Source organism: Engystomops pustulosus, chromosome 3 (assembly GCF_040894005.1).
Source record: "Engystomops pustulosus chromosome 3, aEngPut4.maternal, whole genome shotgun sequence".
Classification (NCBI taxonomy): Eukaryota; Metazoa; Chordata; class Amphibia; order Anura; family Leptodactylidae; genus Engystomops; species Engystomops pustulosus.
In genome coordinates, this window is record NC_092413.1 from 50,369,698 (window position 1) to 50,397,610 (window position 27,913).

The 27,913-nt window shown below is 57.9% G+C and overlaps 31 non-coding genes across 31 annotated transcripts; all 31 read right to left on the minus strand.

The window, feature by feature from the left end:
* Positions 1–441: 441 nt before the first annotated feature.
* On the minus strand, positions 442–557 carry LOC140123156 (U5 spliceosomal RNA). The gene has a single exon (XR_011854492.1). It is a non-coding gene; the product is annotated as a U5 spliceosomal RNA (small nuclear RNA).
* Positions 558–1,331: 774 nt separating this feature from the next.
* On the minus strand, positions 1,332–1,447 carry LOC140123157 (U5 spliceosomal RNA). The gene has a single exon (XR_011854493.1). It is a non-coding gene; the product is annotated as a U5 spliceosomal RNA (small nuclear RNA).
* A 774-nt stretch (positions 1,448–2,221) lies between these two features.
* On the minus strand, positions 2,222–2,337 carry LOC140123158 (U5 spliceosomal RNA). Its single transcript, XR_011854494.1, has one exon. It is a non-coding gene; the product is annotated as a U5 spliceosomal RNA (small nuclear RNA).
* A 779-nt stretch (positions 2,338–3,116) lies between these two features.
* On the minus strand, positions 3,117–3,232 carry LOC140123159 (U5 spliceosomal RNA). Its single transcript, XR_011854495.1, has one exon. It is a non-coding gene; the product is annotated as a U5 spliceosomal RNA (small nuclear RNA).
* A 777-nt stretch (positions 3,233–4,009) lies between these two features.
* LOC140123160 (U5 spliceosomal RNA) lies at positions 4,010–4,125 on the minus strand. The gene has a single exon (XR_011854496.1). It is a non-coding gene; the product is annotated as a U5 spliceosomal RNA (small nuclear RNA).
* Positions 4,126–4,902: 777 nt separating this feature from the next.
* Positions 4,903–5,018, minus strand: LOC140123161 (U5 spliceosomal RNA). Its single transcript, XR_011854497.1, has one exon. It is a non-coding gene; the product is annotated as a U5 spliceosomal RNA (small nuclear RNA).
* A 774-nt stretch (positions 5,019–5,792) lies between these two features.
* Positions 5,793–5,908, minus strand: LOC140123162 (U5 spliceosomal RNA). Its single transcript, XR_011854498.1, has one exon. It is a non-coding gene; the product is annotated as a U5 spliceosomal RNA (small nuclear RNA).
* A 777-nt stretch (positions 5,909–6,685) lies between these two features.
* LOC140123164 (U5 spliceosomal RNA) lies at positions 6,686–6,801 on the minus strand. Its single transcript, XR_011854500.1, has one exon. It is a non-coding gene; the product is annotated as a U5 spliceosomal RNA (small nuclear RNA).
* Positions 6,802–7,576: 775 nt separating this feature from the next.
* LOC140123165 (U5 spliceosomal RNA) lies at positions 7,577–7,692 on the minus strand. The gene has a single exon (XR_011854501.1). It is a non-coding gene; the product is annotated as a U5 spliceosomal RNA (small nuclear RNA).
* A 776-nt stretch (positions 7,693–8,468) lies between these two features.
* LOC140123166 (U5 spliceosomal RNA) lies at positions 8,469–8,584 on the minus strand. Its single transcript, XR_011854502.1, has one exon. It is a non-coding gene; the product is annotated as a U5 spliceosomal RNA (small nuclear RNA).
* Positions 8,585–9,358: 774 nt separating this feature from the next.
* On the minus strand, positions 9,359–9,474 carry LOC140123167 (U5 spliceosomal RNA). The gene has a single exon (XR_011854503.1). It is a non-coding gene; the product is annotated as a U5 spliceosomal RNA (small nuclear RNA).
* A 777-nt stretch (positions 9,475–10,251) lies between these two features.
* Positions 10,252–10,367, minus strand: LOC140123168 (U5 spliceosomal RNA). Its single transcript, XR_011854504.1, has one exon. It is a non-coding gene; the product is annotated as a U5 spliceosomal RNA (small nuclear RNA).
* A 774-nt stretch (positions 10,368–11,141) lies between these two features.
* Positions 11,142–11,257, minus strand: LOC140123169 (U5 spliceosomal RNA). Its single transcript, XR_011854505.1, has one exon. It is a non-coding gene; the product is annotated as a U5 spliceosomal RNA (small nuclear RNA).
* A 775-nt stretch (positions 11,258–12,032) lies between these two features.
* LOC140123170 (U5 spliceosomal RNA) lies at positions 12,033–12,148 on the minus strand. Its single transcript, XR_011854506.1, has one exon. It is a non-coding gene; the product is annotated as a U5 spliceosomal RNA (small nuclear RNA).
* Positions 12,149–12,924: 776 nt separating this feature from the next.
* Positions 12,925–13,040, minus strand: LOC140123171 (U5 spliceosomal RNA). The gene has a single exon (XR_011854507.1). It is a non-coding gene; the product is annotated as a U5 spliceosomal RNA (small nuclear RNA).
* Positions 13,041–13,811: 771 nt separating this feature from the next.
* Positions 13,812–13,927, minus strand: LOC140123173 (U5 spliceosomal RNA). Its single transcript, XR_011854508.1, has one exon. It is a non-coding gene; the product is annotated as a U5 spliceosomal RNA (small nuclear RNA).
* A 776-nt stretch (positions 13,928–14,703) lies between these two features.
* On the minus strand, positions 14,704–14,819 carry LOC140123174 (U5 spliceosomal RNA). The gene has a single exon (XR_011854509.1). It is a non-coding gene; the product is annotated as a U5 spliceosomal RNA (small nuclear RNA).
* Positions 14,820–15,593: 774 nt separating this feature from the next.
* Positions 15,594–15,709, minus strand: LOC140123176 (U5 spliceosomal RNA). Its single transcript, XR_011854511.1, has one exon. It is a non-coding gene; the product is annotated as a U5 spliceosomal RNA (small nuclear RNA).
* A 777-nt stretch (positions 15,710–16,486) lies between these two features.
* Positions 16,487–16,602, minus strand: LOC140123177 (U5 spliceosomal RNA). Its single transcript, XR_011854512.1, has one exon. It is a non-coding gene; the product is annotated as a U5 spliceosomal RNA (small nuclear RNA).
* A 774-nt stretch (positions 16,603–17,376) lies between these two features.
* On the minus strand, positions 17,377–17,492 carry LOC140123178 (U5 spliceosomal RNA). The gene has a single exon (XR_011854513.1). It is a non-coding gene; the product is annotated as a U5 spliceosomal RNA (small nuclear RNA).
* Positions 17,493–18,266: 774 nt separating this feature from the next.
* LOC140123179 (U5 spliceosomal RNA) lies at positions 18,267–18,382 on the minus strand. Its single transcript, XR_011854514.1, has one exon. It is a non-coding gene; the product is annotated as a U5 spliceosomal RNA (small nuclear RNA).
* A 771-nt stretch (positions 18,383–19,153) lies between these two features.
* Positions 19,154–19,269, minus strand: LOC140123180 (U5 spliceosomal RNA). The gene has a single exon (XR_011854515.1). It is a non-coding gene; the product is annotated as a U5 spliceosomal RNA (small nuclear RNA).
* Positions 19,270–20,046: 777 nt separating this feature from the next.
* LOC140123181 (U5 spliceosomal RNA) lies at positions 20,047–20,162 on the minus strand. The gene has a single exon (XR_011854516.1). It is a non-coding gene; the product is annotated as a U5 spliceosomal RNA (small nuclear RNA).
* A 774-nt stretch (positions 20,163–20,936) lies between these two features.
* LOC140123182 (U5 spliceosomal RNA) lies at positions 20,937–21,052 on the minus strand. The gene has a single exon (XR_011854517.1). It is a non-coding gene; the product is annotated as a U5 spliceosomal RNA (small nuclear RNA).
* Positions 21,053–21,823: 771 nt separating this feature from the next.
* Positions 21,824–21,939, minus strand: LOC140123183 (U5 spliceosomal RNA). The gene has a single exon (XR_011854518.1). It is a non-coding gene; the product is annotated as a U5 spliceosomal RNA (small nuclear RNA).
* A 777-nt stretch (positions 21,940–22,716) lies between these two features.
* On the minus strand, positions 22,717–22,832 carry LOC140123184 (U5 spliceosomal RNA). Its single transcript, XR_011854519.1, has one exon. It is a non-coding gene; the product is annotated as a U5 spliceosomal RNA (small nuclear RNA).
* Positions 22,833–23,605: 773 nt separating this feature from the next.
* Positions 23,606–23,721, minus strand: LOC140123185 (U5 spliceosomal RNA). Its single transcript, XR_011854520.1, has one exon. It is a non-coding gene; the product is annotated as a U5 spliceosomal RNA (small nuclear RNA).
* Positions 23,722–24,496: 775 nt separating this feature from the next.
* On the minus strand, positions 24,497–24,612 carry LOC140123187 (U5 spliceosomal RNA). Its single transcript, XR_011854522.1, has one exon. It is a non-coding gene; the product is annotated as a U5 spliceosomal RNA (small nuclear RNA).
* A 774-nt stretch (positions 24,613–25,386) lies between these two features.
* LOC140123188 (U5 spliceosomal RNA) lies at positions 25,387–25,502 on the minus strand. Its single transcript, XR_011854523.1, has one exon. It is a non-coding gene; the product is annotated as a U5 spliceosomal RNA (small nuclear RNA).
* Positions 25,503–26,282: 780 nt separating this feature from the next.
* LOC140123189 (U5 spliceosomal RNA) lies at positions 26,283–26,398 on the minus strand. Its single transcript, XR_011854524.1, has one exon. It is a non-coding gene; the product is annotated as a U5 spliceosomal RNA (small nuclear RNA).
* A 774-nt stretch (positions 26,399–27,172) lies between these two features.
* LOC140123190 (U5 spliceosomal RNA) lies at positions 27,173–27,288 on the minus strand. The gene has a single exon (XR_011854525.1). It is a non-coding gene; the product is annotated as a U5 spliceosomal RNA (small nuclear RNA).
* Positions 27,289–27,913: the final 625 nt, after the last annotated feature.

Sequence of the window (27,913 nt, forward strand, 5' to 3'; positions counted from 1 at the left end):
ACCCCGGATCATGCGCTTTGCCGCGGCGGACCCTGTCCCCGCAGGGTTGACGACGTTTCGGAGGGAAAACCCGGCGCCGCGCGCGGCAAGAGGTCGCCGCCCTGATGCTGGCGGGCCCCGTGTCCCGCCTGCCCGGCCCCGGGAAGCGGGCCTGCTCTCAAGCCGGACTTATGCCTGGCGTGCCCCTGACAGTGCCCGCACTGTAAGTACAAAGACAGAGTCACCTGCTCCTGCCGGCGTCGTCGTCGTCGTCGTCGTCTTCTTCTTCGGCGGCGGCGGCAAAAAAGGAGAAGTGGGGATGAGTAGGCGGGAGGCTTACCTCCTTTGCTGGATAAGGCAGTGGGCAAGTGACTTTTAAAAAAAAAAAAAAAAAAATCTGGGTTTTTTTTTTTTTTTTTTTTTTTTTTTGTGCTGCTTCTGTTTTTTCCACCAGGACAAGGAAGCTTCAGCGAGCTGAAGCGTACAAAAATTGGTACGAAACTCAGTTCCGTTCCTCTCCACGGAAATCTTTAGTAAAAGGCGAAAGATTTTTGCGTTTTGAAGAAGAACCAGAGTTGGTGATTGAAGGCTAGAGGGCGCCACCGCCGGCCCCAGCCCCCGCCCAGGCCCAGGCTGGCTTAGGGAGAGAGCCGTCAGCACGGGCGGGGGAGGGGAAGCAGGTGGCCCCCCCGCCGGCGGAACTCCTAGCAGCTTTCCAAGCCCAGCTCAGCTTTCCTGGAAGGAAAGCGGCCAGAGCGAGTGAGGGGAAGAAAGACAAGTGGGGGAACAGGAAACCCCCCAGAATTCAGGGTTCCTTCGGCCGCATTTGCATGTATGCAAGCCAGAGCCAGCTCCCACCAGTCTCAGCGGGGAGGAAGCAGAAACCACAATCATCCCTTTGTTTGATCCGGCCACCCCGGATCATGCGCTTTGCCGCGGCGGACCCTGTCCCCGCAGGGTTGACGACGTTTCGGAGGGAAAACCCGGCGCCGCGCGCGGCAAGAGGTCGCCGCCCTGATGCTGGCGGGCCCCGTGTCCCGCCTGCCCGGCCCCGGGAAGCGGGCCTGCTCTCAAGCCGGACTTATGCCTGGCGTGCCCCTGACAGTGCCCGCACTGTAAGTACAAAGACAGAGTCACCTGCTCCTGCCGGCGTCGTCGTCGTCGTCGTCTTCTTCTTCGGCGGCGGCGGCAAAAAAGGAGAAGTGGGGATGAGTAGGCGGGAGGCTTACCTCCTTTGCTGGATAAGGCAGTGGGCAAGTGACTTTTAAAAAAAAAAAAAAAAAAAATCTGGGTTTTTTTTTTTTTTTTTTTTTTTTTTTGTGCTGCTTCTGTTTTTTCCACCAGGACAAGGAAGCTTCAGCGAGCTGAAGCGTACAAAAATTGGTACGAAACTCAGTTCCGTTCCTCTCCACGGAAATCTTTAGTAAAAGGCGAAAGATTTTTGCGTTTTGAAGAAGAACCAGAGTTGGTGATTGAAGGCTAGAGGGCGCCACCGCCGGCCCCAGCCCCCGCCCAGGCCCAGGCTGGCTTAGGGAGAGAGCCGTCAGCACGGGCGGGGGAGGGGAAGCAGGTGGCCCCCCCGCCGGCGGAACTCCTAGCAGCTTTCCAAGCCCAGCTCAGCTTTCCTGGAAGGAAAGCGGCCAGAGCGAGTGAGGGGAAGAAAGACAAGTGGGGGAACAGGAAACCCCCCAGAATTCAGGGTTCCTTCGGCCGCATTTGCATGTATGCAAGCCAGAGCCAGCTCCCACCAGTCTCAGCGGGGAGGAAGCAGAAACCACAATCATCCCTTTGTTTGATCCGGCCACCCCGGATCATGCGCTTTGCCGCGGCGGACCCTGTCCCCGCAGGGTTGACGACGTTTCGGAGGGAAAACCCGGCGCCGCGCGCGGCAAGAGGTCGCCGCCCTGATGCTGGCGGGCCCCGTGTCCCGCCTGCCCGGCCCCGGGAAGCGGGCCTGCTCTCAAGCCGGACTTATGCCTGGCGTGCCCCTGACAGTGCCCGCACTGTAAGTACAAAGACAGAGTCACCTGCTCCTGCCGGCGTCGTCGTCGTCGTCGTCTTCTTCTTCGGCGGCGGCGGCAAAAAAGGAGAAGTGGGGATGAGTAGGCGGGAGGCTTACCTCCTTTGCTGGATAAGGCAGTGGGCAAGTGACTTTTAAAAAAAAAAAAAAAAAAAATCTGGGTTTTTTTTTTTTTTTTTTTTTTTTTTTGTGCTGCTTCTGTTTTTTCCACCAGGACAAGGAAGCTTCAGCGAGCTGAAGCGTACAAAAATTGGTACGAAACTCAGTTCCGTTCCTCTCCACGGAAATCTTTAGTAAAAGGCGAAAGATTTTTGCGTTTTGAAGAAGAACCAGAGTTGGTGATTGAAGGCTAGAGGGCGCCACCGCCGGCCCCAGCCCCCGCCCAGGCCCAGGCTGGCTTAGGGAGAGAGCCGTCAGCACGGGCGGGGGAGGGGAAGCAGGTGGCCCCCCCGCCGGCGGAACTCCTAGCAGCTTTCCAAGCCCAGCTCAGCTTTCCTGGAAGGAAAGCGGCCAGAGCGAGTGAGGGGAAGAAAGACAAGTGGGGGAACAGGAAACCCCCCAGAATTCAGGGTTCCTTCGGCCGCATTTGCATGTATGCAAGCCAGAGCCAGCTCCCACCAGTCTCAGCGGGGAGGAAGCAGAAACCACAATCATCCCTTTGTTTGATCCGGCCACCCCGGATCATGCGCTTTGCCGCGGCGGACCCTGTCCCCGCAGGGTTGACGACGTTTCGGAGGGAAAACCCGGCGCCGCGCGCGGCAAGAGGTCGCCGCCCTGATGCTGGCGGGCCCCGTGTCCCGCCTGCCCGGCCCCGGGAAGCGGGCCTGCTCTCAAGCCGGACTTATGCCTGGCGTGCCCCTGACAGTGCCCGCACTGTAAGTACAAAGACAGAGTCACCTGCTCCTGCCGGCGTCGTCGTCGTCGTCGTCGTCGTCTTCTTCTTCGGCGGCGGCGGCAAAAAAGGAGAAGTGGGGATGAGTAGGCGGGAGGCTTACCTCCTTTGCTGGATAAGGCAGTGGGCAAGTGACTTTTAAAAAAAAAAAAAAAAAAATCTGGGTTTTTTTTTTTTTTTTTTTTTTTTTTTGTGCTGCTTCTGTTTTTTCCACCAGGACAAGGAAGCTTCAGCGAGCTGAAGCGTACAAAAATTGGTACGAAACTCAGTTCCGTTCCTCTCCACGGAAATCTTTAGTAAAAGGCGAAAGATTTTTGCGTTTTGAAGAAGAACCAGAGTTGGTGATTGAAGGCTAGAGGGCGCCACCGCCGGCCCCAGCCCCCGCCCAGGCCCAGGCTGGCTTAGGGAGAGAGCCGTCAGCACGGGCGGGGGAGGGGAAGCAGGTGGCCCCCCCGCCGGCGGAACTCCTAGCAGCTTTCCAAGCCCAGCTCAGCTTTCCTGGAAGGAAAGCGGCCAGAGCGAGTGAGGGGAAGAAAGACAAGTGGGGGAACAGGAAACCCCCCAGAATTCAGGGTTCCTTCGGCCGCATTTGCATGTATGCAAGCCAGAGCCAGCTCCCACCAGTCTCAGCGGGGAGGAAGCAGAAACCACAATCATCCCTTTGTTTGATCCGGCCACCCCGGATCATGCGCTTTGCCGCGGCGGACCCTGTCCCCGCAGGGTTGACGACGTTTCGGAGGGAAAACCCGGCGCCGCGCGCGGCAAGAGGTCGCCGCCCTGATGCTGGCGGGCCCCGTGTCCCGCCTGCCCGGCCCCGGGAAGCGGGCCTGCTCTCAAGCCGGACTTATGCCTGGCGTGCCCCTGACAGTGCCCGCACTGTAAGTACAAAGACAGAGTCACCTGCTCCTGCCGGCGTCGTCGTCGTCGTCGTCGTCTTCTTCTTCGGCGGCGGCGGCAAAAAAGGAGAAGTGGGGATGAGTAGGCGGGAGGCTTACCTCCTTTGCTGGATAAGGCAGTGGGCAAGTGACTTTTAAAAAAAAAAAAAAAAAAAATCTGGGTTTTTTTTTTTTTTTTTTTTTTTTTTTGTGCTGCTTCTGTTTTTTCCACCAGGACAAGGAAGCTTCAGCGAGCTGAAGCGTACAAAAATTGGTACGAAACTCAGTTCCGTTCCTCTCCACGGAAATCTTTAGTAAAAGGCGAAAGATTTTTGCGTTTTGAAGAAGAACCAGAGTTGGTGATTGAAGGCTAGAGGGCGCCACCGCCGGCCCCAGCCCCCGCCCAGGCCCAGGCTGGCTTAGGGAGAGAGCCGTCAGCACGGGCGGGGGAGGGGAAGCAGGTGGCCCCCCCGCCGGCGGAACTCCTAGCAGCTTTCCAAGCCCAGCTCAGCTTTCCTGGAAGGAAAGCGGCCAGAGCGAGTGAGGGGAAGAAAGACAAGTGGGGGAACAGGAAACCCCCCAGAATTCAGGGTTCCTTCGGCCGCATTTGCATGTATGCAAGCCAGAGCCAGCTCCCACCAGTCTCAGCGGGGAGGAAGCAGAAACCACAATCATCCCTTTGTTTGATCCGGCCACCCCGGATCATGCGCTTTGCCGCGGCGGACCCTGTCCCCGCAGGGTTGACGACGTTTCGGAGGGAAAACCCGGCGCCGCGCGCGGCAAGAGGTCGCCGCCCTGATGCTGGCGGGCCCCGTGTCCCGCCTGCCCGGCCCCGGGAAGCGGGCCTGCTCTCAAGCCGGACTTATGCCTGGCGTGCCCCTGACAGTGCCCGCACTGTAAGTACAAAGACAGAGTCACCTGCTCCTGCCGGCGTCGTCGTCGTCGTCGTCGTCGTCTTCTTCGGCGGCGGCGGCAAAAAAGGAGAAGTGGGGATGAGTAGGCGGGAGGCTTACCTCCTTTGCTGGATAAGGCAGTGGGCAAGTGACTTTTAAAAAAAAAAAAAAAAAAATCTGGGTTTTTTTTTTTTTTTTTTTTTTTTTTTTGTGCTGCTTCTGTTTTTTCCACCAGGACAAGGAAGCTTCAGCGAGCTGAAGCGTACAAAAATTGGTACGAAACTCAGTTCCGTTCCTCTCCACGGAAATCTTTAGTAAAAGGCGAAAGATTTTTGCGTTTTGAAGAAGAACCAGAGTTGGTGATTGAAGGCTAGAGGGCGCCACCGCCGGCCCCAGCCCCCGCCCAGGCCCAGGCTGGCTTAGGGAGAGAGCCGTCAGCACGGGCGGGGGAGGGGAAGCAGGTGGCCCCCCCGCCGGCGGAACTCCTAGCAGCTTTCCAAGCCCAGCTCAGCTTTCCTGGAAGGAAAGCGGCCAGAGCGAGTGAGGGGAAGAAAGACAAGTGGGGGAACAGGAAACCCCCCAGAATTCAGGGTTCCTTCGGCCGCATTTGCATGTATGCAAGCCAGAGCCAGCTCCCACCAGTCTCAGCGGGGAGGAAGCAGAAACCACAATCATCCCTTTGTTTGATCCGGCCACCCCGGATCATGCGCTTTGCCGCGGCGGACCCTGTCCCCGCAGGGTTGACGACGTTTCGGAGGGAAAACCCGGCGCCGCGCGCGGCAAGAGGTCGCCGCCCTGATGCTGGCGGGCCCCGTGTCCCGCCTGCCCGGCCCCGGGAAGCGGGCCTGCTCTCAAGCCGGACTTATGCCTGGCGTGCCCCTGACAGTGCCCGCACTGTAAGTACAAAGACAGAGTCACCTGCTCCTGCCGGCGTCGTCGTCGTCGTCGTCTTCTTCTTCGGCGGCGGCGGCAAAAAAGGAGAAGTGGGGATGAGTAGGCGGGAGGCTTACCTCCTTTGCTGGATAAGGCAGTGGGCAAGTGACTTTTAAAAAAAAAAAAAAAAAAAATCTGGGTTTTTTTTTTTTTTTTTTTTTTTTTTTGTGCTGCTTCTGTTTTTTCCACCAGGACAAGGAAGCTTCAGCGAGCTGAAGCGTACAAAAATTGGTACGAAACTCAGTTCCGTTCCTCTCCACGGAAATCTTTAGTAAAAGGCGAAAGATTTTTGCGTTTTGAAGAAGAACCAGAGTTGGTGATTGAAGGCTAGAGGGCGCCACCGCCGGCCCCAGCCCCCGCCCAGGCCCAGGCTGGCTTAGGGAGAGAGCCGTCAGCACGGGCGGGGGAGGGGAAGCAGGTGGCCCCCCCGCCGGCGGAACTCCTAGCAGCTTTCCAAGCCCAGCTCAGCTTTCCTGGAAGGAAAGCGGCCAGAGCGAGTGAGGGGAAGAAAGACAAGTGGGGGAACAGGAAACCCCCCAGAATTCAGGGTTCCTTCGGCCGCATTTGCATGTATGCAAGCCAGAGCCAGCTCCCACCAGTCTCAGCGGGGAGGAAGCAGAAACCACAATCATCCCTTTGTTTGATCCGGCCACCCCGGATCATGCGCTTTGCCGCGGCGGACCCTGTCCCCGCAGGGTTGACGACGTTTCGGAGGGAAAACCCGGCGCCGCGCGCGGCAAGAGGTCGCCGCCCTGATGCTGGCGGGCCCCGTGTCCCGCCTGCCCGGCCCCGGGAAGCGGGCCTGCTCTCAAGCCGGACTTATGCCTGGCGTGCCCCTGACAGTGCCCGCACTGTAAGTACAAAGACAGAGTCACCTGCTCCTGCCGGCGTCGTCGTCGTCGTCGTCGTCGTCTTCTTCGGCGGCGGCGGCAAAAAAGGAGAAGTGGGGATGAGTAGGCGGGAGGCTTACCTCCTTTGCTGGATAAGGCAGTGGGCAAGTGACTTTTAAAAAAAAAAAAAAAAAAATCTGGGTTTTTTTTTTTTTTTTTTTTTTTTTTTTGTGCTGCTTCTGTTTTTTCCACCAGGACAAGGAAGCTTCAGCGAGCTGAAGCGTACAAAAATTGGTACGAAACTCAGTTCCGTTCCTCTCCACGGAAATCTTTAGTAAAAGGCGAAAGATTTTTGCGTTTTGAAGAAGAACCAGAGTTGGTGATTGAAGGCTAGAGGGCGCCACCGCCGGCCCCAGCCCCCGCCCAGGCCCAGGCTGGCTTAGGGAGAGAGCCGTCAGCACGGGCGGGGGAGGGGAAGCAGGTGGCCCCCCCGCCGGCGGAACTCCTAGCAGCTTTCCAAGCCCAGCTCAGCTTTCCTGGAAGGAAAGCGGCCAGAGCGAGTGAGGGGAAGAAAGACAAGTGGGGGAACAGGAAACCCCCCAGAATTCAGGGTTCCTTCGGCCGCATTTGCATGTATGCAAGCCAGAGCCAGCTCCCACCAGTCTCAGCGGGGAGGAAGCAGAAACCACAATCATCCCTTTGTTTGATCCGGCCACCCCGGATCATGCGCTTTGCCGCGGCGGACCCTGTCCCCGCAGGGTTGACGACGTTTCGGAGGGAAAACCCGGCGCCGCGCGCGGCAAGAGGTCGCCGCCCTGATGCTGGCGGGCCCCGTGTCCCGCCTGCCCGGCCCCGGGAAGCGGGCCTGCTCTCAAGCCGGACTTATGCCTGGCGTGCCCCTGACAGTGCCCGCACTGTAAGTACAAAGACAGAGTCACCTGCTCCTGCCGGCGTCGTCGTCGTCGTCGTCTTCTTCTTCGGCGGCGGCGGCAAAAAAGGAGAAGTGGGGATGAGTAGGCGGGAGGCTTACCTCCTTTGCTGGATAAGGCAGTGGGCAAGTGACTTTTAAAAAAAAAAAAAAAAAAAATCTGGGTTTTTTTTTTTTTTTTTTTTTTTTTTTTGTGCTGCTTCTGTTTTTTCCACCAGGACAAGGAAGCTTCAGCGAGCTGAAGCGTACAAAAATTGGTACGAAACTCAGTTCCGTTCCTCTCCACGGAAATCTTTAGTAAAAGGCGAAAGATTTTTGCGTTTTGAAGAAGAACCAGAGTTGGTGATTGAAGGCTAGAGGGCGCCACCGCCGGCCCCAGCCCCCGCCCAGGCCCAGGCTGGCTTAGGGAGAGAGCCGTCAGCACGGGCGGGGGAGGGGAAGCAGGTGGCCCCCCCGCCGGCGGAACTCCTAGCAGCTTTCCAAGCCCAGCTCAGCTTTCCTGGAAGGAAAGCGGCCAGAGCGAGTGAGGGGAAGAAAGACAAGTGGGGGAACAGGAAACCCCCCAGAATTCAGGGTTCCTTCGGCCGCATTTGCATGTATGCAAGCCAGAGCCAGCTCCCACCAGTCTCAGCGGGGAGGAAGCAGAAACCACAATCATCCCTTTGTTTGATCCGGCCACCCCGGATCATGCGCTTTGCCGCGGCGGACCCTGTCCCCGCAGGGTTGACGACGTTTCGGAGGGAAAACCCGGCGCCGCGCGCGGCAAGAGGTCGCCGCCCTGATGCTGGCGGGCCCCGTGTCCCGCCTGCCCGGCCCCGGGAAGCGGGCCTGCTCTCAAGCCGGACTTATGCCTGGCGTGCCCCTGACAGTGCCCGCACTGTAAGTACAAAGACAGAGTCACCTGCTCCTGCCGGCGTCGTCGTCGTCGTCGTCGTCTTCTTCTTCGGCGGCGGCGGCAAAAAAGGAGAAGTGGGGATGAGTAGGCGGGAGGCTTACCTCCTTTGCTGGATAAGGCAGTGGGCAAGTGACTTTTAAAAAAAAAAAAAAAAAAAAATCTGGGTTTTTTTTTTTTTTTTTTTTTTTTTGTGCTGCTTCTGTTTTTTCCACCAGGACAAGGAAGCTTCAGCGAGCTGAAGCGTACAAAAATTGGTACGAAACTCAGTTCCGTTCCTCTCCACGGAAATCTTTAGTAAAAGGCGAAAGATTTTTGCGTTTTGAAGAAGAACCAGAGTTGGTGATTGAAGGCTAGAGGGCGCCACCGCCGGCCCCAGCCCCCGCCCAGGCCCAGGCTGGCTTAGGGAGAGAGCCGTCAGCACGGGCGGGGGAGGGGAAGCAGGTGGCCCCCCCGCCGGCGGAACTCCTAGCAGCTTTCCAAGCCCAGCTCAGCTTTCCTGGAAGGAAAGCGGCCAGAGCGAGTGAGGGGAAGAAAGACAAGTGGGGGAACAGGAAACCCCCCAGAATTCAGGGTTCCTTCGGCCGCATTTGCATGTATGCAAGCCAGAGCCAGCTCCCACCAGTCTCAGCGGGGAGGAAGCAGAAACCACAATCATCCCTTTGTTTGATCCGGCCACCCCGGATCATGCGCTTTGCCGCGGCGGAGCCTGTCCCCGCAGGGTTGACGACGTTTCGGAGGGAAAACCCGGCGCCGCGCGCGGCAAGAGGTCGCCGCCCTGATGCTGGCGGGCCCCGTGTCCCGCCTGCCCGGCCCCGGGAAGCGGGCCTGCTCTCAAGCCGGACTTATGCCTGGCGTGCCCCTGACAGTGCCCGCACTGTAAGTACAAAGACAGAGTCACCTGCTCCTGCCGGCGTCGTCGTCGTCGTCGTCTTCTTCTTCGGCGGCGGCGGCAAAAAAGGAGAAGTGGGGATGAGTAGGCGGGAGGCTTACCTCCTTTGCTGGATAAGGCAGTGGGCAAGTGACTTTTAAAAAAAAAAAAAAAAAAAATCTGGGTTTTTTTTTTTTTTTTTTTTTTTTTTTGTGCTGCTTCTGTTTTTTCCACCAGGACAAGGAAGCTTCAGCGAGCTGAAGCGTACAAAAATTGGTACGAAACTCAGTTCCGTTCCTCTCCACGGAAATCTTTAGTAAAAGGCGAAAGATTTTTGCGTTTTGAAGAAGAACCAGAGTTGGTGATTGAAGGCTAGAGGGCGCCACCGCCGGCCCCAGCCCCCGCCCAGGCCCAGGCTGGCTTAGGGAGAGAGCCGTCAGCACGGGCGGGGGAGGGGAAGCAGGTGGCCCCCCCGCCGGCGGAACTCCTAGCAGCTTTCCAAGCCCAGCTCAGCTTTCCTGGAAGGAAAGCGGCCAGAGCGAGTGAGGGGAAGAAAGACAAGTGGGGGAACAGGAAACCCCCCAGAATTCAGGGTTCCTTCGGCCGCATTTGCATGTATGCAAGCCAGAGCCAGCTCCCACCAGTCTCAGCGGGGAGGAAGCAGAAACCACAATCATCCCTTTGTTTGATCCGGCCACCCCGGATCATGCGCTTTGCCGCGGCGGACCCTGTCCCCGCAGGGTTGACGACGTTTCGGAGGGAAAACCCGGCGCCGCGCGCGGCAAGAGGTCGCCGCCCTGATGCTGGCGGGCCCCGTGTCCCGCCTGCCCGGCCCCGGGAAGCGGGCCTGCTCTCAAGCCGGACTTATGCCTGGCGTGCCCCTGACAGTGCCCGCACTGTAAGTACAAAGACAGAGTCACCTGCTCCTGCCGGCGTCGTCGTCGTCGTCGTCGTCTTCTTCTTCGGCGGCGGCGGCAAAAAAGGAGAAGTGGGGATGAGTAGGCGGGAGGCTTACCTCCTTTGCTGGATAAGGCAGTGGGCAAGTGACTTTTAAAAAAAAAAAAAAAAAAAATCTGGGTTTTTTTTTTTTTTTTTTTTTTTTTTTGTGCTGCTTCTGTTTTTTCCACCAGGACAAGGAAGCTTCAGCGAGCTGAAGCGTACAAAAATTGGTACGAAACTCAGTTCCGTTCCTCTCCACGGAAATCTTTAGTAAAAGGCGAAAGATTTTTGCGTTTTGAAGAAGAACCAGAGTTGGTGATTGAAGGCTAGAGGGCGCCACCGCCGGCCCCAGCCCCCGCCCAGGCCCAGGCTGGCTTAGGGAGAGAGCCGTCAGCACGGGCGGGGGAGGGGAAGCAGGTGGCCCCCCCGCCGGCGGAACTCCTAGCAGCTTTCCAAGCCCAGCTCAGCTTTCCTGGAAGGAAAGCGGCCAGAGCGAGTGAGGGGAAGAAAGACAAGTGGGGGAACAGGAAACCCCCCAGAATTCAGGGTTCCTTCGGCCGCATTTGCATGTATGCAAGCCAGAGCCAGCTCCCACCAGTCTCAGCGGGGAGGAAGCAGAAACCACAATCATCCCTTTGTTTGATCCGGCCACCCCGGATCATGCGCTTTGCCGCGGCGGAGCCTGTCCCCGCAGGGTTGACGACGTTTCGGAGGGAAAACCCGGCGCCGCGCGCGGCAAGAGGTCGCCGCCCTGATGCTGGCGGGCCCCGTGTCCCGCCTGCCCGGCCCCGGGAAGCGGGCCTGCTCTCAAGCCGGACTTATGCCTGGCGTGCCCCTGACAGTGCCCGCACTGTAAGTACAAAGACAGAGTCACCTGCTCCTGCCGGCGTCGTCGTCGTCGTCGTCTTCTTCTTCGGCGGCGGCGGCAAAAAAGGAGAAGTGGGGATGAGTAGGCGGGAGGCTTACCTCCTTTGCTGGATAAGGCAGTGGGCAAGTGACTTTTAAAAAAAAAAAAAAAAAAAATCTGGGTTTTTTTTTTTTTTTTTTTTTTTTTTTGTGCTGCTTCTGTTTTTTCCACCAGGACAAGGAAGCTTCAGCGAGCTGAAGCGTACAAAAATTGGTACGAAACTCAGTTCCGTTCCTCTCCACGGAAATCTTTAGTAAAAGGCGAAAGATTTTTGCGTTTTGAAGAAGAACCAGAGTTGGTGATTGAAGGCTAGAGGGCGCCACCGCCGGCCCCAGCCCCCGCCCAGGCCCAGGCTGGCTTAGGGAGAGAGCCGTCAGCACGGGCGGGGGAGGGGAAGCAGGTGGCCCCCCCGCCGGCGGAACTCCTAGCAGCTTTCCAAGCCCAGCTCAGCTTTCCTGGAAGGAAAGCGGCCAGAGCGAGTGAGGGGAAGAAAGACAAGTGGGGGAACAGGAAACCCCCCAGAATTCAGGGTTCCTTCGGCCGCGCATTTGCATGTATGCAAGCCAGAGCCAGCTCCCACCAGTCTCAGCGGGGAGGAAGCAGAAACCACAATCATCCCTTTGTTTGATCCGGCCACCCCGGATCATGCGCTTTGCCGCGGCGGACCCTGTCCCCGCAGGGTTGACGACGTTTCGGAGGGAAAACCCGGCGCCGCGCGCGGCAAGAGGTCGCCGCCCTGATGCTGGCGGGCCCCGTGTCCCGCCTGCCCGGCCCCGGGAAGCGGGCCTGCTCTCAAGCCGGACTTATGCCTGGCGTGCCCCTGACAGTGCCCGCACTGTAAGTACAAAGACAGAGTCACCTGCTCCTGCCGGCGTCGTCGTCGTCGTCGTCTTCTTCTTCGGCGGCGGCGGCAAAAAAGGAGAAGTGGGGATGAGTAGGCGGGAGGCTTACCTCCTTTGCTGGATAAGGCAGTGGGCAAGTGACTTTTAAAAAAAAAAAAAAAAAAATCTGGGTTTTTTTTTTTTTTTTTTTTTTTTTTTGTGCTGCTTCTGTTTTTTCCACCAGGACAAGGAAGCTTCAGCGAGCTGAAGCGTACAAAAATTGGTACGAAACTCAGTTCCGTTCCTCTCCACGGAAATCTTTAGTAAAAGGCGAAAGATTTTTGCGTTTTGAAGAAGAACCAGAGTTGGTGATTGAAGGCTAGAGGGCGCCACCGCCGGCCCCAGCCCCCGCCCAGGCCCAGGCTGGCTTAGGGAGAGAGCCGTCAGCACGGGCGGGGGAGGGGAAGCAGGTGGCCCCCCCGCCGGCGGAACTCCTAGCAGCTTTCCAAGCCCAGCTCAGCTTTCCTGGAAGGAAAGCGGCCAGAGCGAGTGAGGGGAAGAAAGACAAGTGGGGGAACAGGAAACCCCCCAGAATTCAGGGTTCCTTCGGCCGCATTTGCATGTATGCAAGCCAGAGCCAGCTCCCACCAGTCTCAGCGGGGAGGAAGCAGAAACCACAATCATCCCTTTGTTTGATCCGGCCACCCCGGATCATGCGCTTTGCCGCGGCGGACCCTGTCCCCGCAGGGTTGACGACGTTTCGGAGGGAAAACCCGGCGCCGCGCGCGGCAAGAGGTCGCCGCCCTGATGCTGGCGGGCCCCGTGTCCCGCCTGCCCGGCCCCGGGAAGCGGGCCTGCTCTCAAGCCGGACTTATGCCTGGCGTGCCCCTGACAGTGCCCGCACTGTAAGTACAAAGACAGAGTCACCTGCTCCTGCCGGCGTCGTCGTCGTCGTCGTCTCTTCTTCTTCGGCGGCGGCGGCAAAAAAGGAGAAGTGGGGATGAGTAGGCGGGAGGCTTACCTCCTTTGCTGGATAAGGCAGTGGGCAAGTGACTTTTAAAAAAAAAAAAAAAAAAAATCTGGGTTTTTTTTTTTTTTTTTTTTTTTTTTTGTGCTGCTTCTGTTTTTTCCACCAGGACAAGGAAGCTTCAGCGAGCTGAAGCGTACAAAAATTGGTACGAAACTCAGTTCCGTTCCTCTCCACGGAAATCTTTAGTAAAAGGCGAAAGATTTTTGCGTTTTGAAGAAGAACCAGAGTTGGTGATTGAAGGCTAGAGGGCGCCACCGCCGGCCCCAGCCCCCGCCCAGGCCCAGGCTGGCTTAGGGAGAGAGCCGTCAGCACGGGCGGGGGAGGGGAAGCAGGTGGCCCCCCCGCCGGCGGAACTCCTAGCAGCTTTCCAAGCCCAGCTCAGCTTTCCTGGAAGGAAAGCGGCCAGAGCGAGTGAGGGGAAGAAAGACAAGTGGGGGAACAGGAAACCCCCCAGAATTCAGGGTTCCTTCGGCCGCATTTGCATGTATGCAAGCCAGAGCCAGCTCCCACCAGTCTCAGCGGGGAGGAAGCAGAAACCACAATCATCCCTTTGTTTGATCCGGCCACCCCGGATCATGCGCTTTGCCGCGGCGGAGCCTGTCCCCGCAGGGTTGACGACGTTTCGGAGGGAAAACCCGGCGCCGCGCGCGGCAAGAGGTCGCCGCCCTGATGCTGGCGGGCCCCGTGTCCCGCCTGCCCGGCCCCGGGAAGCGGGCCTGCTCTCAAGCCGGACTTATGCCTGGCGTGCCCCTGACAGTGCCCGCACTGTAAGTACAAAGACAGAGTCACCTGCTCCTGCCGGCGTCGTCGTCGTCGTCTTCTTCTTCGGCGGCGGCGGCAAAAAAGGAGAAGTGGGGATGAGTAGGCGGGAGGCTTACCTCCTTTGCTGGATAAGGCAGTGGGCAAGTGACTTTTAAAAAAAAAAAAAAAAAAAATCTGGGTTTTTTTTTTTTTTTTTTTTTTTTTTTGTGCTGCTTCTGTTTTTTCCACCAGGACAAGGAAGCTTCAGCGAGCTGAAGCGTACAAAAATTGGTACGAAACTCAGTTCCGTTCCTCTCCACGGAAATCTTTAGTAAAAGGCGAAAGATTTTTGCGTTTTGAAGAAGAACCAGAGTTGGTGATTGAAGGCTAGAGGGCGCCACCGCCGGCCCCAGCCCCCGCCCAGGCCCAGGCTGGCTTAGGGAGAGAGCCGTCAGCACGGGCGGGGGAGGGGAAGCAGGTGGCCCCCCCGCCGGCGGAACTCCTAGCAGCTTTCCAAGCCCAGCTCAGCTTTCCTGGAAGGAAAGCGGCCAGAGCGAGTGAGGGGAAGAAAGACAAGTGGGGGAACAGGAAACCCCCCAGAATTCAGGGTTCCTTCGGCCGCATTTGCATGTATGCAAGCCAGAGCCAGCTCCCACCAGTCTCAGCGGGGAGGAAGCAGAAACCACAATCATCCCTTTGTTTGATCCGGCCACCCCGGATCATGCGCTTTGCCGCGGCGGACCCTGTCCCCGCAGGGTTGACGACGTTTCGGAGGGAAAACCCGGCGCCGCGCGCGGCAAGAGGTCGCCGCCCTGATGCTGGCGGGCCCCGTGTCCCGCCTGCCCGGCCCCGGGAAGCGGGCCTGCTCTCAAGCCGGACTTATGCCTGGCGTGCCCCTGACAGTGCCCGCACTGTAAGTACAAAGACAGAGTCACCTGCTCCTGCCGGCGTCGTCGTCGTCGTCGTCGTCTTCTTCTTCGGCGGCGGCGGCAAAAAAGGAGAAGTGGGGATGAGTAGGCGGGAGGCTTACCTCCTTTGCTGGATAAGGCAGTGGGCAAGTGACTTTTAAAAAAAAAAAAAAAAAAAATCTGGGTTTTTTTTTTTTTTTTTTTTTTTTTTGTGCTGCTTCTGTTTTTTCCACCAGGACAAGGAAGCTTCAGCGAGCTGAAGCGTACAAAAATTGGTACGAAACTCAGTTCCGTTCCTCTCCACGGAAATCTTTAGTAAAAGGCGAAAGATTTTTGCGTTTTGAAGAAGAACCAGAGTTGGTGATTGAAGGCTAGAGGGCGCCACCGCCGGCCCCAGCCCCCGCCCAGGCCCAGGCTGGCTTAGGGAGAGAGCCGTCAGCACGGGCGGGGGAGGGGAAGCAGGTGGCCCCCCCGCCGGCGGAACTCCTAGCAGCTTTCCAAGCCCAGCTCAGCTTTCCTGGAAGGAAAGCGGCCAGAGCGAGTGAGGGGAAGAAAGACAAGTGGGGGAACAGGAAACCCCCCAGAATTCAGGGTTCCTTCGGCCGCATTTGCATGTATGCAAGCCAGAGCCAGCTCCCACCAGTCTCAGCGGGGAGGAAGCAGAAACCACAATCATCCCTTTGTTTGATCCGGCCACCCCGGATCATGCGCTTTGCCGCGGCGGACCCTGTCCCCGCAGGGTTGACGACGTTTCGGAGGGAAAACCCGGCGCCGCGCGCGGCAAGAGGTCGCCGCCCTGATGCTGGCGGGCCCCGTGTCCCGCCTGCCCGGCCCCGGGAAGCGGGCCTGCTCTCAAGCCGGACTTATGCCTGGCGTGCCCCTGACAGTGCCCGCACTGTAAGTACAAAGACAGAGTCACCTGCTCCTGCCGGCGTCGTCGTCGTCGTCGTCTTCTTCTTCGGCGGCGGCGGCAAAAAAGGAGAAGTGGGGATGAGTAGGCGGGAGGCTTACCTCCTTTGCTGGATAAGGCAGTGGGCAAGTGACTTTTAAAAAAAAAAAAAAAAAAATCTGGGTTTTTTTTTTTTTTTTTTTTTTTTTTTTGTGCTGCTTCTGTTTTTTCCACCAGGACAAGGAAGCTTCAGCGAGCTGAAGCGTACAAAAATTGGTACGAAACTCAGTTCCGTTCCTCTCCACGGAAATCTTTAGTAAAAGGCGAAAGATTTTTGCGTTTTGAAGAAGAACCAGAGTTGGTGATTGAAGGCTAGAGGGCGCCACCGCCGGCCCCAGCCCCCGCCCAGGCCCAGGCTGGCTTAGGGAGAGAGCCGTCAGCACGGGCGGGGGAGGGGAAGCAGGTGGCCCCCCCGCCGGCGGAACTCCTAGCAGCTTTCCAAGCCCAGCTCAGCTTTCCTGGAAGGAAAGCGGCCAGAGCGAGTGAGGGGAAGAAAGACAAGTGGGGGAACAGGAAACCCCCCAGAATTCAGGGTTCCTTCGGCCGCATTTGCATGTATGCAAGCCAGAGCCAGCTCCCACCAGTCTCAGCGGGGAGGAAGCAGAAACCACAATCATCCCTTTGTTTGATCCGGCCACCCCGGATCATGCGCTTTGCCGCGGCGGACCCTGTCCCCGCAGGGTTGACGACGTTTCGGAGGGAAAACCCGGCGCCGCGCGCGGCAAGAGGTCGCCGCCCTGATGCTGGCGGGCCCCGTGTCCCGCCTGCCCGGCCCCGGGAAGCGGGCCTGCTCTCAAGCCGGACTTATGCCTGGCGTGCCCCTGACAGTGCCCGCACTGTAAGTACAAAGACAGAGTCACCTGCTCCTGCCGGCGTCGTCGTCGTCGTCGTCGTCTTCTTCTTCGGCGGCGGCGGCAAAAAAGGAGAAGTGGGGATGAGTAGGCGGGAGGCTTACCTCCTTTGCTGGATAAGGCAGTGGGCAAGTGACTTTTAAAAAAAAAAAAAAAAAAAATCTGGGTTTTTTTTTTTTTTTTTTTTTTTTTTTGTGCTGCTTCTGTTTTTTCCACCAGGACAAGGAAGCTTCAGCGAGCTGAAGCGTACAAAAATTGGTACGAAACTCAGTTCCGTTCCTCTCCACGGAAATCTTTAGTAAAAGGCGAAAGATTTTTGCGTTTTGAAGAAGAACCAGAGTTGGTGATTGAAGGCTAGAGGGCGCCACCGCCGGCCCCAGCCCCCGCCCAGGCCCAGGCTGGCTTAGGGAGAGAGCCGTCAGCACGGGCGGGGGAGGGGAAGCAGGTGGCCCCCCCGCCGGCGGAACTCCTAGCAGCTTTCCAAGCCCAGCTCAGCTTTCCTGGAAGGAAAGCGGCCAGAGCGAGTGAGGGGAAGAAAGACAAGTGGGGGAACAGGAAACCCCCCAGAATTCAGGGTTCCTTCGGCCGCATTTGCATGTATGCAAGCCAGAGCCAGCTCCCACCAGTCTCAGCGGGGAGGAAGCAGAAACCACAATCATCCCTTTGTTTGATCCGGCCACCCCGGATCATGCGCTTTGCCGCGGCGGACCCTGTCCCCGCAGGGTTGACGACGTTTCGGAGGGAAAACCCGGCGCCGCGCGCGGCAAGAGGTCGCCGCCCTGATGCTGGCGGGCCCCGTGTCCCGCCTGCCCGGCCCCGGGAAGCGGGCCTGCTCTCAAGCCGGACTTATGCCTGGCGTGCCCCTGACAGTGCCCGCACTGTAAGTACAAAGACAGAGTCACCTGCTCCTGCCGGCGTCGTCGTCGTCGTCGTCTTCTTCTTCGGCGGCGGCGGCAAAAAAGGAGAAGTGGGGATGAGTAGGCGGGAGGCTTACCTCCTTTGCTGGATAAGGCAGTGGGCAAGTGACTTTTAAAAAAAAAAAAAAAAAAAATCTGGGTTTTTTTTTTTTTTTTTTTTTTTTTTTGTGCTGCTTCTGTTTTTTCCACCAGGACAAGGAAGCTTCAGCGAGCTGAAGCGTACAAAAATTGGTACGAAACTCAGTTCCGTTCCTCTCCACGGAAATCTTTAGTAAAAGGCGAAAGATTTTTGCGTTTTGAAGAAGAACCAGAGTTGGTGATTGAAGGCTAGAGGGCGCCACCGCCGGCCCCAGCCCCCGCCCAGGCCCAGGCTGGCTTAGGGAGAGAGCCGTCAGCACGGGCGGGGGAGGGGAAGCAGGTGGCCCCCCCGCCGGCGGAACTCCTAGCAGCTTTCCAAGCCCAGCTCAGCTTTCCTGGAAGGAAAGCGGCCAGAGCGAGTGAGGGGAAGAAAGACAAGTGGGGGAACAGGAAACCCCCCAGAATTCAGGGTTCCTTCGGCCGCATTTGCATGTATGCAAGCCAGAGCCAGCTCCCACCAGTCTCAGCGGGGAGGAAGCAGAAACCACAATCATCCCTTTGTTTGATCCGGCCACCCCGGATCATGCGCTTTGCCGCGGCGGACCCTGTCCCCGCAGGGTTGACGACGTTTCGGAGGGAAAACCCGGCGCCGCGCGCGGCAAGAGGTCGCCGCCCTGATGCTGGCGGGCCCCGTGTCCCGCCTGCCCGGCCCCGGGAAGCGGGCCTGCTCTCAAGCCGGACTTATGCCTGGCGTGCCCCTGACAGTGCCCGCACTGTAAGTACAAAGACAGAGTCACCTGCTCCTGCCGGCGTCGTCGTCGTCGTCGTCGTCTTCTTCTTCGGCGGCGGCGGCAAAAAAGGAGAAGTGGGGATGAGTAGGCGGGAGGCTTACCTCCTTTGCTGGATAAGGCAGTGGGCAAGTGACTTTTAAAAAAAAAAAAAAAAAAAATCTGGGTTTTTTTTTTTTTTTTTTTTTTTTGTGCTGCTTCTGTTTTTTCCACCAGGACAAGGAAGCTTCAGCGAGCTGAAGCGTACAAAAATTGGTACGAAACTCAGTTCCGTTCCTCTCCACGGAAATCTTTAGTAAAAGGCGAAAGATTTTTGCGTTTTGAAGAAGAACCAGAGTTGGTGATTGAAGGCTAGAGGGCGCCACCGCCGGCCCCAGCCCCCGCCCAGGCCCAGGCTGGCTTAGGGAGAGAGCCGTCAGCACGGGCGGGGGAGGGGAAGCAGGTGGCCCCCCCGCCGGCGGAACTCCTAGCAGCTTTCCAAGCCCAGCTCAGCTTTCCTGGAAGGAAAGCGGCCAGAGCGAGTGAGGGGAAGAAAGACAAGTGGGGGAACAGGAAACCCCCCAGAATTCAGGGTTCCTTCGGCCGCATTTGCATGTATGCAAGCCAGAGCCAGCTCCCACCAGTCTCAGCGGGGAGGAAGCAGAAACCACAATCATCCCTTTGTTTGATCCGGCCACCCCGGATCATGCGCTTTGCCGCGGCGGAGCCTGTCCCCGCAGGGTTGACGACGTTTCGGAGGGAAAACCCGGCGCCGCGCGCGGCAAGAGGTCGCCGCCCTGATGCTGGCGGGCCCCGTGTCCCGCCTGCCCGGCCCCGGGAAGCGGGCCTGCTCTCAAGCCGGACTTATGCCTGGCGTGCCCCTGACAGTGCCCGCACTGTAAGTACAAAGACAGAGTCACCTGCTCCTGCCGGCGTCGTCGTCGTCGTCTTCTTCTTCGGCGGCGGCGGCAAAAAAGGAGAAGTGGGGATGAGTAGGCGGGAGGCTTACCTCCTTTGCTGGATAAGGCAGTGGGCAAGTGACTTTTAAAAAAAAAAAAAAAAAAAATCTGGGTTTTTTTTTTTTTTTTTTTTTTTTTTTGTGCTGCTTCTGTTTTTTCCACCAGGACAAGGAAGCTTCAGCGAGCTGAAGCGTACAAAAATTGGTACGAAACTCAGTTCCGTTCCTCTCCACGGAAATCTTTAGTAAAAGGCGAAAGATTTTTGCGTTTTGAAGAAGAACCAGAGTTGGTGATTGAAGGCTAGAGGGCGCCACCGCCGGCCCCAGCCCCCGCCCAGGCCCAGGCTGGCTTAGGGAGAGAGCCGTCAGCACGGGCGGGGGAGGGGAAGCAGGTGGCCCCCCCGCCGGCGGAACTCCTAGCAGCTTTCCAAGCCCAGCTCAGCTTTCCTGGAAGGAAAGCGGCCAGAGCGAGTGAGGGGAAGAAAGACAAGTGGGGGAACAGGAAACCCCCCAGAATTCAGGGTTCCTTCGGCCGCATTTGCATGTATGCAAGCCAGAGCCAGCTCCCACCAGTCTCAGCGGGGAGGAAGCAGAAACCACAATCATCCCTTTGTTTGATCCGGCCACCCCGGATCATGCGCTTTGCCGCGGCGGACCCTGTCCCCGCAGGGTTGACGACGTTTCGGAGGGAAAACCCGGCGCCGCGCGCGGCAAGAGGTCGCCGCCCTGATGCTGGCGGGCCCCGTGTCCCGCCTGCCCGGCCCCGGGAAGCGGGCCTGCTCTCAAGCCGGACTTATGCCTGGCGTGCCCCTGACAGTGCCCGCACTGTAAGTACAAAGACAGAGTCACCTGCTCCTGCCGGCGTCGTCGTCGTCGTCGTCGTCTTCTTCTTCGGCGGCGGCGGCAAAAAAGGAGAAGTGGGGATGAGTAGGCGGGAGGCTTACCTCCTTTGCTGGATAAGGCAGTGGGCAAGTGACTTTTAAAAAAAAAAAAAAAAAAAATCTGGGTTTTTTTTTTTTTTTTTTTTTTTTTTTGTGCTGCTTCTGTTTTTTCCACCAGGACAAGGAAGCTTCAGCGAGCTGAAGCGTACAAAAATTGGTACGAAACTCAGTTCCGTTCCTCTCCACGGAAATCTTTAGTAAAAGGCGAAAGATTTTTGCGTTTTGAAGAAGAACCAGAGTTGGTGATTGAAGGCTAGAGGGCGCCACCGCCGGCCCCAGCCCCCGCCCAGGCCCAGGCTGGCTTAGGGAGAGAGCCGTCAGCACGGGCGGGGGAGGGGAAGCAGGTGGCCCCCCCGCCGGCGGAACTCCTAGCAGCTTTCCAAGCCCAGCTCAGCTTTCCTGGAAGGAAAGCGGCCAGAGCGAGTGAGGGGAAGAAAGACAAGTGGGGGAACAGGAAACCCCCCAGAATTCAGGGTTCCTTCGGCCGCATTTGCATGTATGCAAGCCAGAGCCAGCTCCCACCAGTCTCAGCGGGGAGGAAGCAGAAACCACAATCATCCCTTTGTTTGATCCGGCCACCCCGGATCATGCGCTTTGCCGCGGCGGACCCTGTCCCCGCAGGGTTGACGACGTTTCGGAGGGAAAACCCGGCGCCGCGCGCGGCAAGAGGTCGCCGCCCTGATGCTGGCGGGCCCCGTGTCCCGCCTGCCCGGCCCCGGGAAGCGGGCCTGCTCTCAAGCCGGACTTATGCCTGGCGTGCCCCTGACAGTGCCCGCACTGTAAGTACAAAGACAGAGTCACCTGCTCCTGCCGGCGTCGTCGTCGTCGTCGTCTTCTTCTTCGGCGGCGGCGGCAAAAAAGGAGAAGTGGGGATGAGTAGGCGGGAGGCTTACCTCCTTTGCTGGATAAGGCAGTGGGCAAGTGACTTTTAAAAAAAAAAAAAAAAAAAATCTGGGTTTTTTTTTTTTTTTTTTTTTTTTTTTGTGCTGCTTCTGTTTTTTCCACCAGGACAAGGAAGCTTCAGCGAGCTGAAGCGTACAAAAATTGGTACGAAACTCAGTTCCGTTCCTCTCCACGGAAATCTTTAGTAAAAGGCGAAAGATTTTTGCGTTTTGAAGAAGAACCAGAGTTGGTGATTGAAGGCTAGAGGGCGCCACCGCCGGCCCCAGCCCCCGCCCAGGCCCAGGCTGGCTTAGGGAGAGAGCCGTCAGCACGGGCGGGGGAGGGGAAGCAGGTGGCCCCCCCGCCGGCGGAACTCCTAGCAGCTTTCCAAGCCCAGCTCAGCTTTCCTGGAAGGAAAGCGGCCAGAGCGAGTGAGGGGAAGAAAGACAAGTGGGGGAACAGGAAACCCCCCAGAATTCAGGGTTCCTTCGGCCGCATTTGCATGTATGCAAGCCAGAGCCAGCTCCCACCAGTCTCAGCGGGGAGGAAGCAGAAACCACAATCATCCCTTTGTTTGATCCGGCCACCCCGGATCATGCGCTTTGCCGCGGCGGACCCTGTCCCCGCAGGGTTGACGACGTTTCGGAGGGAAAACCCGGCGCCGCGCGCGGCAAGAGGTCGCCGCCCTGATGCTGGCGGGCCCCGTGTCCCGCCTGCCCGGCCCCGGGAAGCGGGCCTGCTCTCAAGCCGGACTTATGCCTGGCGTGCCCCTGACAGTGCCCGCACTGTAAGTACAAAGACAGAGTCACCTGCTCCTGCCGGCGTCGTCGTCGTCGTCTTCTTCTTCGGCGGCGGCGGCAAAAAAGGAGAAGTGGGGATGAGTAGGCGGGAGGCTTACCTCCTTTGCTGGATAAGGCAGTGGGCAAGTGACTTTTAAAAAAAAAAAAAAAAAAAATCTGGGTTTTTTTTTTTTTTTTTTTTTTTTTTTGTGCTGCTTCTGTTTTTTCCACCAGGACAAGGAAGCTTCAGCGAGCTGAAGCGTACAAAAATTGGTACGAAACTCAGTTCCGTTCCTCTCCACGGAAATCTTTAGTAAAAGGCGAAAGATTTTTGCGTTTTGAAGAAGAACCAGAGTTGGTGATTGAAGGCTAGAGGGCGCCACCGCCGGCCCCAGCCCCCGCCCAGGCCCAGGCTGGCTTAGGGAGAGAGCCGTCAGCACGGGCGGGGGAGGGGAAGCAGGTGGCCCCCCCGCCGGCGGAACTCCTAGCAGCTTTCCAAGCCCAGCTCAGCTTTCCTGGAAGGAAAGCGGCCAGAGCGAGTGAGGGGAAGAAAGACAAGTGGGGGAACAGGAAACCCCCCAGAATTCAGGGTTCCTTCGGCCGCATTTGCATGTATGCAAGCCAGAGCCAGCTCCCACCAGTCTCAGCGGGGAGGAAGCAGAAACCACAATCATCCCTTTGTTTGATCCGGCCACCCCGGATCATGCGCTTTGCCGCGGCGGACCCTGTCCCCGCAGGGTTGACGACGTTTCGGAGGGAAAACCCGGCGCCGCGCGCGGCAAGAGGTCGCCGCCCTGATGCTGGCGGGCCCCGTGTCCCGCCTGCCCGGCCCCGGGAAGCGGGCCTGCTCTCAAGCCGGACTTATGCCTGGCGTGCCCCTGACAGTGCCCGCACTGTAAGTACAAAGACAGAGTCACCTGCTCCTGCCGGCGTCGTCGTCGTCGTCGTCGTCGTCTTCTTCGGCGGCGGCGGCAAAAAAGGAGAAGTGGGGATGAGTAGGCGGGAGGCTTACCTCCTTTGCTGGATAAGGCAGTGGGCAAGTGACTTTTAAAAAAAAAAAAAAAAAAATCTGGGTTTTTTTTTTTTTTTTTTTTTTTTTTTTGTGCTGCTTCTGTTTTTTCCACCAGGACAAGGAAGCTTCAGCGAGCTGAAGCGTACAAAAATTGGTACGAAACTCAGTTCCGTTCCTCTCCACGGAAATCTTTAGTAAAAGGCGAAAGATTTTTGCGTTTTGAAGAAGAACCAGAGTTGGTGATTGAAGGCTAGAGGGCGCCACCGCCGGCCCCAGCCCCCGCCCAGGCCCAGGCTGGCTTAGGGAGAGAGCCGTCAGCACGGGCGGGGGAGGGGAAGCAGGTGGCCCCCCCGCCGGCGGAACTCCTAGCAGCTTTCCAAGCCCAGCTCAGCTTTCCTGGAAGGAAAGCGGCCAGAGCGAGTGAGGGGAAGAAAGACAAGTGGGGGAACAGGAAACCCCCCAGAATTCAGGGTTCCTTCGGCCGCATTTGCATGTATGCAAGCCAGAGCCAGCTCCCACCAGTCTCAGCGGGGAGGAAGCAGAAACCACAATCATCCCTTTGTTTGATCCGGCCACCCCGGATCATGCGCTTTGCCGCGGCGGACCCTGTCCCCGCAGGGTTGACGACGTTTCGGAGGGAAAACCCGGCGCCGCGCGCGGCAAGAGGTCGCCGCCCTGATGCTGGCGGGCCCCGTGTCCCGCCTGCCCGGCCCCGGGAAGCGGGCCTGCTCTCAAGCCGGACTTATGCCTGGCGTGCCCCTGACAGTGCCCGCACTGTAAGTACAAAGACAGAGTCACCTGCTCCTGCCGGCGTCGTCGTCGTCGTCGTCTTCTTCTTCGGCGGCGGCGGCAAAAAAGGAGAAGTGGGGATGAGTAGGCGGGAGGCTTACCTCCTTTGCTGGATAAGGCAGTGGGCAAGTGACTTTTAAAAAAAAAAAAAAAAAAATCTGGGTTTTTTTTTTTTTTTTTTTTTTTTTTTGTGCTGCTTCTGTTTTTTCCACCAGGACAAGGAAGCTTCAGCGAGCTGAAGCGTACAAAAATTGGTACGAAACTCAGTTCCGTTCCTCTCCACGGAAATCTTTAGTAAAAGGCGAAAGATTTTTGCGTTTTGAAGAAGAACCAGAGTTGGTGATTGAAGGCTAGAGGGCGCCACCGCCGGCCCCAGCCCCCGCCCAGGCCCAGGCTGGCTTAGGGAGAGAGCCGTCAGCACGGGCGGGGGAGGGGAAGCAGGTGGCCCCCCCGCCGGCGGAACTCCTAGCAGCTTTCCAAGCCCAGCTCAGCTTTCCTGGAAGGAAAGCGGCCAGAGCGAGTGAGGGGAAGAAAGACAAGTGGGGGAACAGGAAACCCCCCAGAATTCAGGGTTCCTTCGGCCGCATTTGCATGTATGCAAGCCAGAGCCAGCTCCCACCAGTCTCAGCGGGGAGGAAGCAGAAACCACAATCATCCCTTTGTTTGATCCGGCCACCCCGGATCATGCGCTTTGCCGCGGCGGACCCTGTCCCCGCAGGGTTGACGACGTTTCGGAGGGAAAACCCGGCGCCGCGCGCGGCAAGAGGTCGCCGCCCTGATGCTGGCGGGCCCCGTGTCCCGCCTGCCCGGCCCCGGGAAGCGGGCCTGCTCTCAAGCCGGACTTATGCCTGGCGTGCCCCTGACAGTGCCCGCACTGTAAGTACAAAGACAGAGTCACCTGCTCCTGCCGGCGTCGTCGTCGTCGTCGTCGTCTTCTTCTTCGGCGGCGGCGGCAAAAAAGGAGAAGTGGGGATGAGTAGGCGGGAGGCTTACCTCCTTTGCTGGATAAGGCAGTGGGCAAGTGACTTTTAAAAAAAAAAAAAAAAAAAAATCTGGGTTTTTTTTTTTTTTTTTTTTTTTTGTGCTGCTTCTGTTTTTTCCACCAGGACAAGGAAGCTTCAGCGAGCTGAAGCGTACAAAAATTGGTACGAAACTCAGTTCCGTTCCTCTCCACGGAAATCTTTAGTAAAAGGCGAAAGATTTTTGCGTTTTGAAGAAGAACCAGAGTTGGTGATTGAAGGCTAGAGGGCGCCACCGCCGGCCCCAGCCCCCGCCCAGGCCCAGGCTGGCTTAGGGAGAGAGCCGTCAGCACGGGCGGGGGAGGGGAAGCAGGTGGCCCCCCCGCCGGCGGAACTCCTAGCAGCTTTCCAAGCCCAGCTCAGCTTTCCTGGAAGGAAAGCGGCCAGAGCGAGTGAGGGGAAGAAAGACAAGTGGGGGAACAGGAAACCCCCCAGAATTCAGGGTTCCTTCGGCCGCATTTGCATGTATGCAAGCCAGAGCCAGCTCCCACCAGTCTCAGCGGGGAGGAAGCAGAAACCACAATCATCCCTTTGTTTGATCCGGCCACCCCGGATCATGCGCTTTGCCGCGGCGGAGCCTGTCCCCGCAGGGTTGACGACGTTTCGGAGGGAAAACCCGGCGCCGCGCGCGGCAAGAGGTCGCCGCCCTGATGCTGGCGGGCCCCGTGTCCCGCCTGCCCGGCCCCGGGAAGCGGGCCTGCTCTCAAGCCGGACTTATGCCTGGCGTGCCCCTGACAGTGCCCGCACTGTAAGTACAAAGACAGAGTCACCTGCTCCTGCCGGCGTCGTCGTCGTCGTCGTCTTCTTCTTCGGCGGCGGCGGCAAAAAAGGAGAAGTGGGGATGAGTAGGCGGGAGGCTTACCTCCTTTGCTGGATAAGGCAGTGGGCAAGTGACTTTTAAAAAAAAAAAAAAAAAAAATCTGGGTTTTTTTTTTTTTTTTTTTTTTTTTTTGTGCTGCTTCTGTTTTTTCCACCAGGACAAGGAAGCTTCAGCGAGCTGAAGCGTACAAAAATTGGTACGAAACTCAGTTCCGTTCCTCTCCACGGAAATCTTTAGTAAAAGGCGAAAGATTTTTGCGTTTTGAAGAAGAACCAGAGTTGGTGATTGAAGGCTAGAGGGCGCCACCGCCGGCCCCAGCCCCCGCCCAGGCCCAGGCTGGCTTAGGGAGAGAGCCGTCAGCACGGGCGGGGGAGGGGAAGCAGGTGGCCCCCCCGCCGGCGGAACTCCTAGCAGCTTTCCAAGCCCAGCTCAGCTTTCCTGGAAGGAAAGCGGCCAGAGCGAGTGAGGGGAAGAAAGACAAGTGGGGGAACAGGAAACCCCCCAGAATTCAGGGTTCCTTCGGCCGCATTTGCATGTATGCAAGCCAGAGCCAGCTCCCACCAGTCTCAGCGGGGAGGAAGCAGAAACCACAATCATCCCTTTGTTTGATCCGGCCACCCCGGATCATGCGCTTTGCCGCGGCGGACCCTGTCCCCGCAGGGTTGACGACGTTTCGGAGGGAAAACCCGGCGCCGCGCGCGGCAAGAGGTCGCCGCCCTGATGCTGGCGGGCCCCGTGTCCCGCCTGCCCGGCCCCGGGAAGCGGGCCTGCTCTCAAGCCGGACTTATGCCTGGCGTGCCCCTGACAGTGCCCGCACTGTAAGTACAAAGACAGAGTCACCTGCTCCTGCCGGCGTCGTCGTCGTCGTCGTCGTCGTCTTCTTCTTCGGCGGCGGCGGCAAAAAAGGAGAAGTGGGGATGAGTAGGCGGGAGGCTTACCTCCTTTGCTGGATAAGGCAGTGGGCAAGTGACTTTTAAAAAAAAAAAAAAAAAAAATCTGGGTTTTTTTTTTTTTTTTTTTTTTTTTTTGTGCTGCTTCTGTTTTTTCCACCAGGACAAGGAAGCTTCAGCGAGCTGAAGCGTACAAAAATTGGTACGAAACTCAGTTCCGTTCCTCTCCACGGAAATCTTTAGTAAAAGGCGAAAGATTTTTGCGTTTTGAAGAAGAACCAGAGTTGGTGATTGAAGGCTAGAGGGCGCCACCGCCGGCCCCAGCCCCCGCCCAGGCCCAGGCTGGCTTAGGGAGAGAGCCGTCAGCACGGGCGGGGGAGGGGAAGCAGGTGGCCCCCCCGCCGGCGGAACTCCTAGCAGCTTTCCAAGCCCAGCTCAGCTTTCCTGGAAGGAAAGCGGCCAGAGCGAGTGAGGGGAAGAAAGACAAGTGGGGGAACAGGAAACCCCCCAGAATTCAGGGTTCCTTCGGCCGCATTTGCATGTATGCAAGCCAGAGCCAGCTCCCACCAGTCTCAGCGGGGAGGAAGCAGAAACCACAATCATCCCTTTGTTTGATCCGGCCACCCCGGATCATGCGCTTTGCCGCGGCGGACCCTGTCCCCGCAGGGTTGACGACGTTTCGGAGGGAAAACCCGGCGCCGCGCGCGGCAAGAGGTCGCCGCCCTGATGCTGGCGGGCCCCGTGTCCCGCCTGCCCGGCCCCGGGAAGCGGGCCTGCTCTCAAGCCGGACTTATGCCTGGCGTGCCCCTGACAGTGCCCGCACTGTAAGTACAAAGACAGAGTCACCTGCTCCTGCCGGCGTCGTCGTCGTCGTCGTCTTCTTCTTCGGCGGCGGCGGCAAAAAAGGAGAAGTGGGGATGAGTAGGCGGGAGGCTTACCTCCTTTGCTGGATAAGGCAGTGGGCAAGTGACTTTTAAAAAAAAAAAAAAAAAAAATCTGGGTTTTTTTTTTTTTTTTTTTTTTTTTTTGTGCTGCTTCTGTTTTTTCCACCAGGACAAGGAAGCTTCAGCGAGCTGAAGCGTACAAAAATTGGTACGAAACTCAGTTCCGTTCCTCTCCACGGAAATCTTTAGTAAAAGGCGAAAGATTTTTGCGTTTTGAAGAAGAACCAGAGTTGGTGATTGAAGGCTAGAGGGCGCCACCGCCGGCCCCAGCCCCCGCCCAGGCCCAGGCTGGCTTAGGGAGAGAGCCGTCAGCACGGGCGGGGGAGGGGAAGCAGGTGGCCCCCCCGCCGGCGGAACTCCTAGCAGCTTTCCAAGCCCAGCTCAGCTTTCCTGGAAGGAAAGCGGCCAGAGCGAGTGAGGGGAAGAAAGACAAGTGGGGGAACAGGAAACCCCCCAGAATTCAGGGTTCCTTCGGCCGCATTTGCATGTATGCAAGCCAGAGCCAGCTCCCACCAGTCTCAGCGGGGAGGAAGCAGAAACCACAATCATCCCTTTGTTTGATCCGGCCACCCCGGATCATGCGCTTTGCCGCGGCGGAGCCTGTCCCCGCAGGGTTGACGACGTTTCGGAGGGAAAACCCGGCGCCGCGCGCGGCAAGAGGTCGCCGCCCTGATGCTGGCGGGCCCCGTGTCCCGCCTGCCCGGCCCCGGGAAGCGGGCCTGCTCTCAAGCCGGACTTATGCCTGGCGTGCCCCTGACAGTGCCCGCACTGTAAGTACAAAGACAGAGTCACCTGCTCCTGCCGGCGTCGTCGTCGTCGTCGTCTTCTTCTTCGGCGGCGGCGGCAAAAAAGGAGAAG